Source organism: Medicago sativa, chromosome 7 (assembly GCF_051527215.1).
Source record: "Medicago sativa cultivar Bolivia chromosome 7, Bolivia_mono, whole genome shotgun sequence".
Taxonomy (NCBI): domain Eukaryota; kingdom Viridiplantae; phylum Streptophyta; class Magnoliopsida; order Fabales; family Fabaceae; genus Medicago; species Medicago sativa.
In genome coordinates this window covers 28,358,485-28,373,017 of record NC_140755.1, presented here as the reverse complement: position 1 = coordinate 28,373,017, position 14,533 = coordinate 28,358,485, and positions in this window count along the sequence as shown.

Here is a 14,533-nt window from a genome sequence, read left to right as displayed (position 1 = left end):
TTTTGTGAAAAACATGGAATCATCCATGAATTCTCTTCTTCTAGAACTCCACAACAAAATGGGGTTGTAGAGAGAAAGAATAGAACTTTACAAGAAATGGCCATAACCATGATCCATGAAAACAATTTGGCTAAACATTTTTGGGCAGAAGCAGTGAATACAACATGTTATGTTCAAAACAGGATTTATATTAGACCTATTTTGGAGAAAACAGCATATGAACTCTTTAAAGGAAGAAAACCCAATATCTCTTACTTTCATCAATTTGGATGTACATGTTACATTCTGAACAACAAGCTCTACCTAAAGAAATTTGATGCCAAGGCCCAAAGTGGAATCTTTTTAGGTTACTCTGAAAGGTCAAAGGCATACAGAGTGTATAATTCAGAAACACTCTGTGTTGAAGAATCTATGCACGTTAAATTTGATGACAAGGAGCTTGAAGATAAAACTTCAAAGCAAGATGAAAGTTTTGCAGAGATACAGGTTCCTGAAGTTACTCCAGAACCTGATCAGATAGCTGAATCTGAAGATAGTCCAGAAACTGAACCCACATCAGAAGCGCAAGATGAAGCTGCTTCTGATGAAGCACAAGATGGCTCACATCAAGCAGATCCTCCCAGAAACACATTCAAACATAAGTCTTCACATCCTGAGGAGCTAATCATTGGAAACAAAGATAGTCTAAGAAGAACAAGTTCACATTTCAGATAAGTAGAGTCAATGATTGGACTAATCTCAATGATTAAACCTACAACAGTTGATGAAGCACTTTCAGATGATGGATGGATCCTAGCTATGCAAGAAGAGTTGAATCAATTCCAAAGAAATGATGTGTGGGATCTGGTACCCAAAGCACAAGAACATTATTGGAACAAAATGGGTATTCAGAAACAAGCTGAATGAGCAAGGTGAAGTAACAAGAAACAAAGCCAGGCTTGTTGCACAAGGGTATAGTCAACAAGAAGGCATTGATTACACTGAAACGTTTGCTCCAGTTGCAAGATTGAAAGCAATCAGGTTACTTCTTTCCTATGCAGTTAATCATGGCATAATATTATATCAAATGGATGTCAAGAGTGCATTTCTAAATGGTGTCATAGAAGAAGAAGTGTATGTCAAGCAACCTCCTGGATTTGAGGATATTAAATATCCTGACCATGTTTTTAAACTAAAGAAATCACTATATGGCTTGAAACAAGCTCCCAGAGCTTGGTATGATAGACTAAGTAATTTCTTAATCAAGAATGATTTTAAAAGAGGACAGGTTGATACAACACTCTTCAGAAGGACCCTTGGGAAAGATATTCTTGTTGTGCAAATATATGTTGATGATATAATATTTGGTTCTACTAATGCATCTCTTTGCAAGGAATTTTCTGAGTTAATGCAGGATGAATTTGAAATGAGCATGATGGGAGAGCTGAAGTTCTTCCTGGGCATTCAAATTAATCAATGCAAAGATGGAGTCTATGTTCATCAGTCTGAGTACTCAAAGGAGCTTCTAAAGAAGCTCAAACTTGAAGATTGTAAAGTGATGAACACTCCAATGCACCCTACGTGCACCTTAAGCAAAGAAGATGAAGGAGCTAAAGTAGATCAGAAGCTGTATAGAGGTATGATTGGTTCTTTGTTATACCTTAATGCATCTAGGCCAGATATTTTATTCAGTGTATGCTTGTGTGCAAGATTCCAATCAAATCCTAGAGAATCTCATATGACTGCTGTCAAGAGAATCTTCAGGTATTTGAAAGGAACAACTAATCTTGGACTCCTTTATAGGAAATCCTTAGATTATAAGCTAATTGGATTCTGTGATGCTGATTATGCTGGTGATAGGATTGAAAGAAAGTCAACCAGTGGCAATTGTCAATTTCTGGGTGATAATCTTATATCCTGGGCTAGCAAAAGACAAACAACTATTGTGATGTCTACGGCAGAAGCAGAATACATTTCAGCTGCAAGTTGTTGTACACAACTACTTTGGATGAAACATCAGTTGGAAGACTATCAGATAATTGCTAACAGTATTCCCATTTATTGTGATAATACTGCTGCTATTTGTTTGTCTAAAAATCCAATTTTGCATTCAAGAGCCAAGCACATTGAAATCAAACACCATTTTATCAGAGATTATGTTCAAAAAGGAATTTTAGATATACAATTCATTGATACAGAAAATCAATGGGCTGATATATTTACTAAGCCTTTAACTGTTGAAAGATTTGATTTTATAAAGAAAAATTTGAACATGCACTACGTGTCTGATTAAAGTTTGCTTGCTCCTGAATAGGATTTTAGGTTCTGAAGTTAGTTCAGAAGCAGTAGTCCATCAGAAGCTCTTTATTGAGGTTCTGAGGAAAACTCGCTTCTGATGATGACGTCAGCATATGAAGTCCAAAAGTTGGATTTATTGCTTCTGAATAGTTGAATTAGTGGAAACGTTGGAAGTTACTTTTTAAAAGTAACTTCTGGCCCACTAACTTGGTAGTTACTCTGTGAACTTCTTACGTGGCCTGTATGTGTTGGTGTATAACTAAAAGGGCAATGATGATTTAATAGCTTTGAAAGTACTTTTCACGCGCCCCCAATTTGTCATTAATGTTATGTTTGTTTGTCTCTTTTGAATTGCAAACGTTTTTACTCTTAAACACTTTTTAAATTCACACACTACTCACTCACAACAAACACATTTGCTCTCAAACCTCTTGCGAAGTAAGCGCAAAAACCTTAGAACCCTAAATTATCTAAATCTTCTTCAATCATCATCATATGGCATCATCAACCTCGCAACAGGATGTTTCAGACTCTTCTGCACGAATGATTCCTGAATATGACTACAGAGGAAGAAGTATGAAACTGGAAGAATGGGAACTACAGGTTCAAATAGAAAATCCGATGGATTTTGAATCACTCGCCTTCCATGAGTGTTGGATCAGAAGCTACTATGAAAAGCAGGAACTTATGCATTACTGCAAAATGTTGAATGGACCAACATACGAAGCATTGGTTAGACACTTCTGGGTGAGAGCTAAGGTTTATGACAAAGCTGCGTCTATAGCTGAGGAAAGTCAAATGGTGTTGATTTATCCCGAACTGGAAGGGAAGACCAGAGAAGTAATGGGACTTGAGCCATTTACAGGAGTTGAAATCAGGTCAAGTATTTGTGGTATTCTAGTGAGAATTGCAGAATGGTAGATAGAAGCTGTACTCGGTAGAGAATCCTCTGGAAAATACTCTGGAATTGATCTCTCAAGTACAGCTGAAGAACGCTTCTGGAAAGAGAAAGTAAACTTGGCTCTGTACAACTCCATGCAAGCAGGAAAGTATGCTGATCTGAGCATGGATAAGAAGCTGCTTCTGAAGATTCAGAATGAGGACTTACTTCCATGTGGTGGAAGTGAGAAACCCAATTTGGCACAGAAGGTCTTTCTCCAGCACTTCATTAAGAAGGAGAAAGTGAACGTGCCAAAATATATGTTCAAGTACTTGATAGAGTGTCTGAAACAAAGTCAGCTGCAGAATAGAACCTAGGTACCTTATGGAAGACTCTTGTCAGAAATATTCTATCAAGGAGGAGTCTTGGACAAGCTAAGCAGTGCTGAAGCCATCACAGATGAGCTGCTTGATACTAAAACTGGAAAGTTCATAAATGCACAAACCCTCAAGAATATGAAGTTGATCACTGTTGTCACCAAGCTTAAAACTGATTTGAGTGAATCACTTGCTAAGTCTGACCTTATGAAGGACTTTCCACCCATCTGCAAGAAGGATCCTCTTGAAGTGCAGATGTACTATATCAAGGAACACTTTGAGGCAACCAATGAGAGAATCAGATTGGAAGATGTACCAGAGGAAATGTATGGTGGTGCTCTGCCACGAGCCAGAGGCAGAAAGTCAAAAAGGAAGATGACTGCAGAGCAATACCTAGAGGTTGAAAAATCTGCGAAGAAGTCTAAAGTCACTTCTGATAAGCTTAACATTGGTGGTTCTGCAATGCCATCAATTGAAGAAGTGGTTGAAGACATCAACTCTAGCGTGGTCCTGAGTATTGGTATTGCTCTTGATCAACCTGCAATACCAAAGAAGAAAAGGAAGCAAGCAGTAAGGAGGACCAAGGATTTTCCTCTTATTACCAAGAAGGCTGAAGCTGCTACTAATGTGTCAGAAGCTATTGGAAAAGCTATGGAGATTGCTTCTGAACTTCAAGAGAGGGTAATGACAGAAGCATCACAACTTCTTAAAATTCCTGACACTGCTGAAGATGATCAATTAAAGTCAGCTGATTGTTCAGAACCCTCTACAATAGGTAATATCTTCACGCACTCAGAACCAATAGTACATGAGATATCCAGTGACTCTCCTTCACCCTCTTCAAAATCCTCATCATCATCTTCTGATTCTGATGATGATAAACCTATAAGTCTTCTGTTTCGTAAGCCAGTAAAAAGCCATTCAACATCAACCAAGACCAACAAAAAGTCCTCTCAGTCAAGCACTTTTAAGCCAGTTGGTCATATAATCAATCAGAAGATAGAAAAAATGGCTGAGCAGAGAGACAGAGTCATTGATACTATCCTCCGCCATCACCCTCAACCTCTGAACATTCAACCCTTCAACATGATTGTACCAGAAAATGTTGAGTCAACCTCAGAGAAAGCCTCTGAGACAACTCCAGAAGCAGCTGCTTCTGATAACGTTGTTTCAGAAGACCCCCCACAACAAAAACCTTCACCATAAAAAGCCTTTTCACCCCAAAGTCAACTCGTTAATTAGATTAACAACAATTGACCATTTTTAAATACTATTGTTTGTCATCATCAAAAAGGGGGAGATTGTTGGAACAAAATGTGTTTAACAATGAACCTCAAAGATTTTTGATGATAACAAGGTATTAAAAATTGTAAATTGGACTAGCTAATATTTGTTCAAGTGTACAGGACCACAGTTAAAATGTTACATCATTAATTGGTTCTGAATGAGCAAATAAAGAGCAAAAGAAAATGAAGCTTAGACGATTCTGAAGGCAATACGCTCCTGAAAGTGGAAAGCGCTCCTGAAGTCAAGCTGCTCCTGAAGATAGTAAAAGCGCTCCTAAAGAAATAGTGCTCCTGAAGAATAGTGCTCCTGAAGACAAGAGGTCCAGAAGCTACATCATCAGAAGCTGCATCATCAGAAGCTGCACCATCAGAAGCTGCAGAAGCTGCATCATCAGAAGCTGCCTCATCAGAAGTCATTTCACCAGAAGCTAAAGATCAACTGAATTTGCAAAAGATTCAAAGATTGAAGAATCTACATTGCAAAAGCTGTCTATTGGATTCGAAAACATAGCAGAAAATTAGTGGAACATTGCAACGGTCATTTCAAAGGTGTTTGAAGGCATGTGCTTGCAATTTGGACGAAAGCGTTGACATTGTACTATTGTACGAACTGTACAACCACTTTCTCCACTACTCTGTTTTGTGTCCATGCTACAAGACAAGAAAACAACTCCAGAATACGGCTTCGCCTACATAGATGTTCCTTTGGATAAGGAATGGATTTCAAATTGGTTCTTCATAGGACAACAACCAAATCAGGCAAAAGATCATTGGTGAAAGATCAAGCTTCAAACAACGACTCTTTGGTGTGCTGACAATTTCACAACGTCTCTCTCACACCTCTATATAAAGGAGTGAAGACTTAGAGTTTTGGTAATGCAAGAACGCTGAACGAAAGACTCACAACATTTTTACAAGTGTCAAACCTCTGCTGAAATTGTTCTGCATTCACTTAGAATTTCTGTGTCTCAAAATCATATCTTAGAAATTCTTAAGTCCATTGAGTCTGTATCTGATTTGTATTGTGAGCACCTCTGATTGTATATCAAGTGTTCAACCTTAAACAATTTTCTGTGTAATTTTGTTTAGTTAGGAAGTCTCTTGCACTTGTGCTTGAGCAGGAAGTCTCTTGATTGTGTTCTTGAGCAAAGGAAGTCTCTAGCTTGTGTGCTTGAGCAAAGGAAGTCTCTTGCTTGTGTGCTTGAGCAATTGTAATCAGATATTACTCTTAGTGAAATCTCCTTGGAAGTGCAAGGGGGACTGGACTACTTCCGAATTGTGGAAGGAACCAGTATAATTGCTTTGTGTCGTTCTTCTTCTCTCTCTCTGTTTATTCCGCTGCATTTAGATTCTGATTATCACTTCAAAAGCTGTATCACTTAGCTTCTGATCAGTGTGTTCAGTTTTTAGGAGAAACGAAGAATTTTTCAAAACATATTTATAATACACTTCAATACTATACTATGGTTAGAAAAAATATTTAAGTATGACAAAAATTATTTTTGTTAAATTTTGAAACTTAATATGTTTTTTTTTCTAACTTATTCCTATTAAAGAATTTAAATTTTTGGATTTTTTGACAGTGAAAAATATTTATAACACTATCCAATATTATGGTATGATAAATAGTTAAATACAGTGTAAAACTTATTTATGTTATATTATTAAATAAATCTATTTTTTTTAACTTTTTCCTATTAAGAATAAGTAGCTCTGATTTATGTTATATTATTAAAAAAATCTATTTTCTCACCCCTTCTGCTTGGAAATGTTGTTGTTTGTATGAGTAACTTGCAGGTGATCGAGAATAAGTAGCTGTTGATTGTTGTCGTGAGTGTCTATCTCTCACTGTGTCTTTAGGTGCTCTGATACGTAACAAGATGGGAACTTTTGTGGCTATTTTCTATTCCTTACGTACTACTTATGATTTTACATGACTATGATTTAGTGTTTGAATTATTACGAGAAGTTTTGATGAGGTCTTCGTGCCAAGACTAATTATGTTGTTGAATTATAATCCGCTGCGAAGTTTTTGAATATTTATGTTGACCAATTTATAAAGGATGAATTGTTATTTATTCCATTTATGATTTTATGAAAAGAAGTGTAGCATTCCGTTTATGTTGAATGACTCTGATTTATCTGTGAAATTTTTATGTTGGGAAAACAGAGTGTTACAATTGGTATCAGAGCAGGTCGGTCCGTCCGGCCAAGTAGATGAGTCATTGTGTCGTGTGACGGTTGATACTTTCGTTGTGTTTTCTAATTAATGGTTATGTTTTATTATGTGATCATGTTTAACTGACTAACTTTAATGTGGTTTTTATGTATTGTTTGAAGTTTCTATTTTGTTATATATAGATTGAGATATTTAAGCAATAATTAAATTCATTTTCTCCTTTGCTATGAATTTCGATGACAAAATTCTTTTAAGTGGGAGAGAGTTGTAACACCCTATTTTATTATTTATTTATTTGATTGAGTTTATAGTCTTTTTATAGTTTAATTGATATATTTGATAAGTGATATTTTTGTTGTGTGTTGATATTTATTAGTAGCCCCTATTTTATTATTTAGTGGAGAAATATATTTAGTGGAAGAATATATTTAGTGGAAGAATATATTTAGTGGAGAAATATAATTATTTAGAATAATGAGGTTTTGGGGCAGAATTGGAATTAAGAGAAAATAAATAGGTTAAGGTTTATATAAAAAGGAGAGCTAGAGTTAGAAAATTATATTATGTGCAAAACTGTTTTGGAGAAAGAGGAGAAACCTAGAGAAGAGAAGTCTGTAGAATCCTTGCAATCAATCAATCTAAGGTAAGGGTGGGACTATCATTCAATAATCTTGAGTCTATGATTCTGAAAATTTCATTTAACATGTTGTAGGTTTAGTTCTTGAGAATTGGAGAATTAGGGTTAAGAGTGATAATTGATGATTTATGTTATGTTGTTGTTGATTTGTGGTTATTGATGATTGTTGTTGTTAATGTCATATTATGAATTGGGTATGAATTATGTTGAGTTGTTGTTGTTGATTGTGATGATTTTGAATGAATGTGAAGTTTGAATAATATAAGTTGCTTTTCCTGATTTTTTCTTATCTCTGTCCCGAATTTTGAAATAGAAACTGGTATTGATCGGTACAGAATTGGTCTTAGATGTAAACACGAAAGTTGTAGGTATGGATGTTAGTTTTCTAATGCCGTTGGTCTGACATCAAAATGATTTATAGAACTTGAGTTATGGCAAATTACTGCACGTAGGTCACAGTGAATTTTTATGGACTTTCTGCACAACATTTTGGATTTCGAAACGAAAACTGGTATTGATCTGTACAGAATTGGCCGTGGATGTAAACATGAAAGTTTTAGATAATTTTTTTAGCTTTCCAGTGGCTATGGTTTGACATGGAAATATGTTATGTATAATTTATTATGTTTTTACAAAGTTGCATGATGAATTGTTGATGTTTGAATATAATTTTAACGATGATCTGTGAAGTTGTTATAAGATGATTTAATGTTGTTACTAATGATATATATAATCGTATATGCATTATGTGAATTATAAGTGATGTTTTGAGACGATGATTACATTTTGATATTGTTATATCTTCATATTATTGATGGGCTGCCATGTTGCTGTTTACTATTGATTAAAGCTGCATGTGTCGGTCTAAGATGTGAGATGTTGATCCAAATTATTGGAGTCATATAAGACGTTCATGTTGTCTAAGTTGTAAGATGTTGAGTCCATGCATACTCATTTAAAGAGGAGGGCTCATGCCCTAGGAGCTTTGGCTCAATAGCGACGAGGGCTCATGCCCTAGGAGTATATTTATGCTCAAAAGAGACAAGGGCTTATGCCCTAGAATGGTACCACATGCATGAGTAAAATGATAGACTTGCATAGTCGAGTTAATTTGCATTGTCGAGTCAAGTTGTCAAGTTGATTTATGAAGTTGATATTGATGTTGATTATGAAGTTGATTATGATGATGATAATGATGCTACTTGACCATTGTTATGATATGTTGATGATGTTTATGTTGTTAAATATAATTGTTGAATTATATGCTTAACATTATTGTTTGTGAAACTCACCCCTTCTGCTTGGAAATGTTGCTCTTCGTATGAGTAACTTGCAGGTGATCGAGAATAAGTAGCTGTTGATTGCTGTCGTGAGTGGCTATCTCTCACTGTGTCTTTAGGTGCTTTGATACGTAACGGTTTGGGAACTTTTGTGGCTATTTTCTATTCCTTACGTACTGCTTATGATTTTACATGACTATGATTTAGTTTTTGGATTATCACGAGATGTTTTGATGAGGCCTTCGTGCCAAGACTAATTATGTTGTTGAATTAAAATCCGCTCTGAAGTTTTCGAATATTTATGTTGACTAATTTATGAAGGATGAATTGTTATTTATTCCATTTATGATTTTATGAAAAGAAGTGTAACATTCCGTTTATGTTGAATGACTCTGATTTATATTGGAAATTTTAATGTTGGCAAAACGGGATGTTACACTTTGTATATTCTTCACATGATATATATATATATATATATATATATATATATATATATATATATATATATATATATATTAATTTCAGCAAAGTTTTGGCACAATTTAAATGTTGTGGAGTCTCTACTAATCTTCAAGTTTTCATTCCTTTATATAGAGGTATGAAAGAGACGTTGTAGAGGTGCCAGCACATCAAAGAGTCGTTGTAGAAGCTTGATCAATCAATATTGATTTGTTGCTTGATTTGGTTAATGTCGTAGGAGGGAATAATTTGAAAACCATTCCTTGTTTGGAGAATTAACCAGCGGATACACAGCTGTAGCTTGTACTATGCGCATGAAATGTTGGAGTATTGAAGTAGTGGTTGTACAATGGTACTATTATCCTTCCCTTGTCCTTTCTATGTGGTTACCAAAGACGTGGTTATAGATTTCATCCAAAAGTATATAGTTTGTAGATTTGGCATTCCAAAGACCATCACTACGGACCAAAGGTCTATGTTTACTGGTCGAAAGATGACAAAATTTGCCAAAGATATAGGTTTTAAATTGCTAACTTCTACACCATATTATGCTTAGGCAAACAGTCAAGTCGAAACAGCAAATAAAAACCTTATTTCTATTATTAAAAGGAAAACCAAAATATATCCCTAGAATTGGCATGGAGTTCTTGGCGAGGCTTTATGGGCATGTCCAACCTCCCCAAAGGAATCGACAAACACCACGCCTTTTACGCTAACATTTGGCCATGATGCCGTATTACCAGTCGAAATTTGTCTCCAATCAACTAGAAATCAAAGACAGTTCGAAATTCCAGCAATCCATTATTGGAACATGATCATAGATGAGTTAGTTGATTTGGATGAAGAAAGGTTAATGGCATTAGAAGTCCTCACAAAGCAAAAAGAAAGAGTAGCAAAAGCTTATAACAAAAAAGTGAAGTCAAAATTATTTGCTCAAGGGGATCTAGTGTGGAAAGTCATTTTGCCAATAGACAACAAGAGTCAAGCCATGGGAAAATGGTCTCCCAGTTGGGAGGGACCATGGGAAATTTTAAGAGTTTTTTCGAACAACGCGTATGAAATTCAGGAGGTAAATGATGATCAAAGAATTTTACGTGTAAACGGGAAGTATTTGAAAAAATATAAACCGGTGCAACAAGAAATAAAAATCATACAAGAGTAGTTCGAAAAAAGAAAATAAAATATGGCATTAGATAGATAGTGCCAACTAACGGGAAGGTTACATAAGAAGTCCCAAAATGGATAAAGGCAAATTAACCATTACAAAATAAAAGTGCAAACAAAAATAAACTAAATAAAAGCTTGAAATGTTGAAAGACGCAAAAAGTCGAAGTTTGAAAGCAACTAATGCTCTAGGCATTGTGGTCAAAGCCAAAAACATCGACCAGCAACCTAACTTCGCTATCGAAACGACAAGAGATGTAGAAGTCATAAAAAGCATACTCTTCATCTTCACCAGGAAGAAACCCGCGATAATTACCCCTCCTTCCATCACCAGGGCAGTTGTGCCAGTCGTTGCAAAAGTGTCGAAGAATCATATGTGGGGGAAACCACCTTTTGTACCAATGACAGCGAAATTGATAAGAGGTATTTCCTGCCAAGATGTTGCGGCGATATTGTGAAAGATTCCTAGTCAGTAAGAGATCCCAGAAATCTTTAAAGAGTTCCTCATAGTCAGGAGAGGGGGCACCAGTAGCCCTTATCAAAACATCAAAATACTTGGCGCTTTTAGAACCCGCATCTGATGCATTCTTCAACATACGCTTTATTATGTCGAAGCGTGGTATGGGATGAAGCAATTGTTAAGTGCACCGGAGAATGCAAAACATGTGGTGACCAGCATTCCACATGCGATGCATGAACCTTAGACTTTCATGGGACGTGTCGAGATCAATGAGCAACTTAATGCAGTCATTGCCGAAAGCTCTCAAGACTTCTTTGGACCTGCAAAGGTTTGCATGCCTTTTGTTGGTTCTCATGAAACTGAAAAGATCATACATGGTATCAGCAACAACTCTCTTAGCGATGATGAGAATCAGATCATCGCCTAAAAAATCCATTTTGAAAGAAGAGGAAAGAGTTTGATGAGTTTTTCTTTTCAAAAAGATTGAGGAGAATAGAGAAGATGGTGGAACTTGCAAGAGAAGTTGAGGTATTTATAATGGAAGAAGAAGTGGAGAGAGGTTACAATTGTACGGTTCCCACCATATATAGATGTATACACATGGCAAGTGTTGTCTGCAGATGTATCTTGGAAGAAGAGGGAAGTTGTAAAATCTCATTTATTTTTAATTTTTTCCATCAAGTGTTATCATTAATGTAGAAGTTTTACATTTTCCGAGACAGTTTAACCTGTGCGGTTAAACAAAAGAAGCTTTTTGGCTTCTAATCATTGCGGTTTCTTGAAAATTGTTCCAAGTATTAATTATGTGATTTAAAAATAAATTGGCAAATAAGAATATCTAAAGTAAAAGATAACATGCCATGAAAAGCGGTTTTAATACCGTTATAGATTACAAAATTAAAGGAGCAAGGTACTTAAAAAAATTTTAAAAAAAAATTTAAAACTACAAAGGGTTTGTTTGAATTGCAAACTCAGAGGTAAGCTTGTCGAGTTGACTCTTGAACTCACTAAATTTTTCATCGAGAGCTTTCCCATTGTCAGTAAGTATTATTATCTCTTGTTGAGATATCTTCGATTCCTTAGCTTTTTGAATGGCAAGGTGAGCCTCTTGTTTCATAAGATTCTCCTTAGCTAAGAGGCTGATTTTCTGGGTCTCCAAATTCTGGATTTCTGCCTTGTATTAAGCAATGGTGGGATCGATCTCTGCTACTTTTTGTTTAATTGTTGGGGTCTCTTGCCTAAAAGGTGCAAGCTTTGCTTGAAAAACGGCAACCTCATCCAAAAGCTGGTCACATCGCAGAGTTTGTTCCTCAAGTTTGGCCTGATTAGTTTTCTTTTGTTGAAAACCTTGGCTAATACTTTCTAGGAGGGGTTCCAGCACTTGAGAGAATTCCCGAAATTTTGAGCCAGAAGGAAGATCACCCAATTAGCAGAGCAACTCCTTTACCTCGATGATGATGTTCTCATCTTGTTCTATAGCCTCGAACAAGTTGGCTCTCAGCACTTTACTGCGAAACTCCACTAGAAGATTTTCCTTCGAAGTTTCTGATGGATCATCAGTAGAAACTTTCAAAGATTTTCCAGTACTCATAGAAAAGAGAACATCACTTTTTACTAGAAAATTGAAGGCATCCAGAGGGTTGGCCTCTTCAAGTTGATCAAGCTCCTCGTGGCTGATAATCACATTAGTTGGCTTTGATACTCTCCATCGATGTAACATTTTTCGATGGGTGTTCGCCATGACTAGCTGGTTTGTCCAAACCAGCATTATCCTCTCTTGAGGCGATGATATATTGATCTTCATGAGTCTCGAGGTTTAAGTCACTGGCGCCAGCCGATATTTCCTTATCTAAATCTTCACCAGGTGCTGCTTGAGGCTGGTTGGGAGAGGTCACTTCAAGATTAGGTGGAGGAGTGCTAGTTTCGAAGCCTACGTCTTCTTCGACAATAGGTGATAATGTTGCTTGGTCTGTAGACAAGAGCTGTGCATGTTGAGATATGTTAGGTTGACTATGCTCTGCACTCTGTTGAGAAATAATACGAAGGTTAGAACTATCATCAGAGTCAAGTAAACGAAACCTAAGTTAAACGAATTAAATCTGGATTCGATGATTACCTTCGAAACATTGTCACCAACATAAGAATGGGCGATGTTAGGTTTTGAGTCTTTACGATTACGCTTCCTTCTCTTAGATTTTGATTTGGCTGGAGATCCTTCAGTGGGCGTTGTTTCGATGGTAACTTCCTGGACCTCTTGTTTCCTCTTTCTTCGGGGTTTTCAGTTTCTTTGGGGGATGGTTCAGGAGAAGGTATAACATTCTTTTTCTCTGATTTGGAAGATTTCTTTCTTTTGGATAATTTCTCTGGTTTGGACTTCGATGGTCCTTGTGTGCTCTCTCCATCATCCTTTTCTCCATCTCCTGACTTTAGAGAGATAGCTGCAAACATCATGGGTACTCAGATAAGTAGCATTGTTCTTTATACAAACATTTTTTATTGGTACTATGAATCAAAAAATCTCTTACCTATCCCTATTGGAGAAATGATTCGAACTTGGGATAGATCTAAGTGGAGGTGACCTCTAAATGTTCGTAAGTTGCATTTAGTTGCAGTCACTTTATCCTTTTCTTCCGTTTTAAATTTTTGATTCATCCCTAGTAAAGAATCACAAGGTAGCCATTTTGGATATGGTGGCCTAAAGGACAGCGCCAACTCACTAGTTGGCAGTGGTGGAAATGTCATTTTAAAATGCAATGCAAAAAGGTATTTACTAGGAGTAAAAGGTGGAAACTTCATTGAAGGAAGTTTTTCATAAATTTTATCTCTTAAAGTATTGGCAGCATAGTGAACGGTCCTTTTAAGATGTAAAGGATCATAAACAGTTTGGAATTTTTTTTTGGAAAACTTGAATTTCCCGAATGTGCGTACCTTTGTTCTTCTTCGATTTGTTCTACACTGTTAAAAGCAAGTATCAGTTGAGGAAGCAAAGTGTCAAGATTCACTCGATTGGTTTGGCGTTTATAATAGTCTCGCCACCATCGAAAGAATGCTTCAGTGCATGCATAAGATAAAACAAAAGGAGTACGCTTGAAAACAAGAATTTGTTTCTCAGCTTTGCGTAAGGTTAATCTCCACACGTGTTCTATCAAGGGCTGTCTCAGATCGTCTATACATTTGTACAAAGAGTCAGGTTTTGGTTGAACCAAACCAAACTGTCTGGCAACATGGTTTGGCTGATAGCCGTATACCCCATAGGGGCTGCCAGCTGTTATCTTGCTAGATAAAAATGTGGGAGTCAGATAAGCTTCCCATATAGCATTTGTCTCTGCCTCATCATCAGTTTAGTTGGATAGAAATTCTTTTCTAAACCAAGCTTGCCCTCGAAGTCTGGTTGTAAATGGGGCCATGGCAGGTGTAAAAACATCACACCTTAGGAGAGCATTATAAGCAATAGAGAACAAATCTTGGGAACTCCTATTACCATAATGAAGCATGGCCAAGCCTATCCCTTCGATGGATCTATCTTCGTATGCT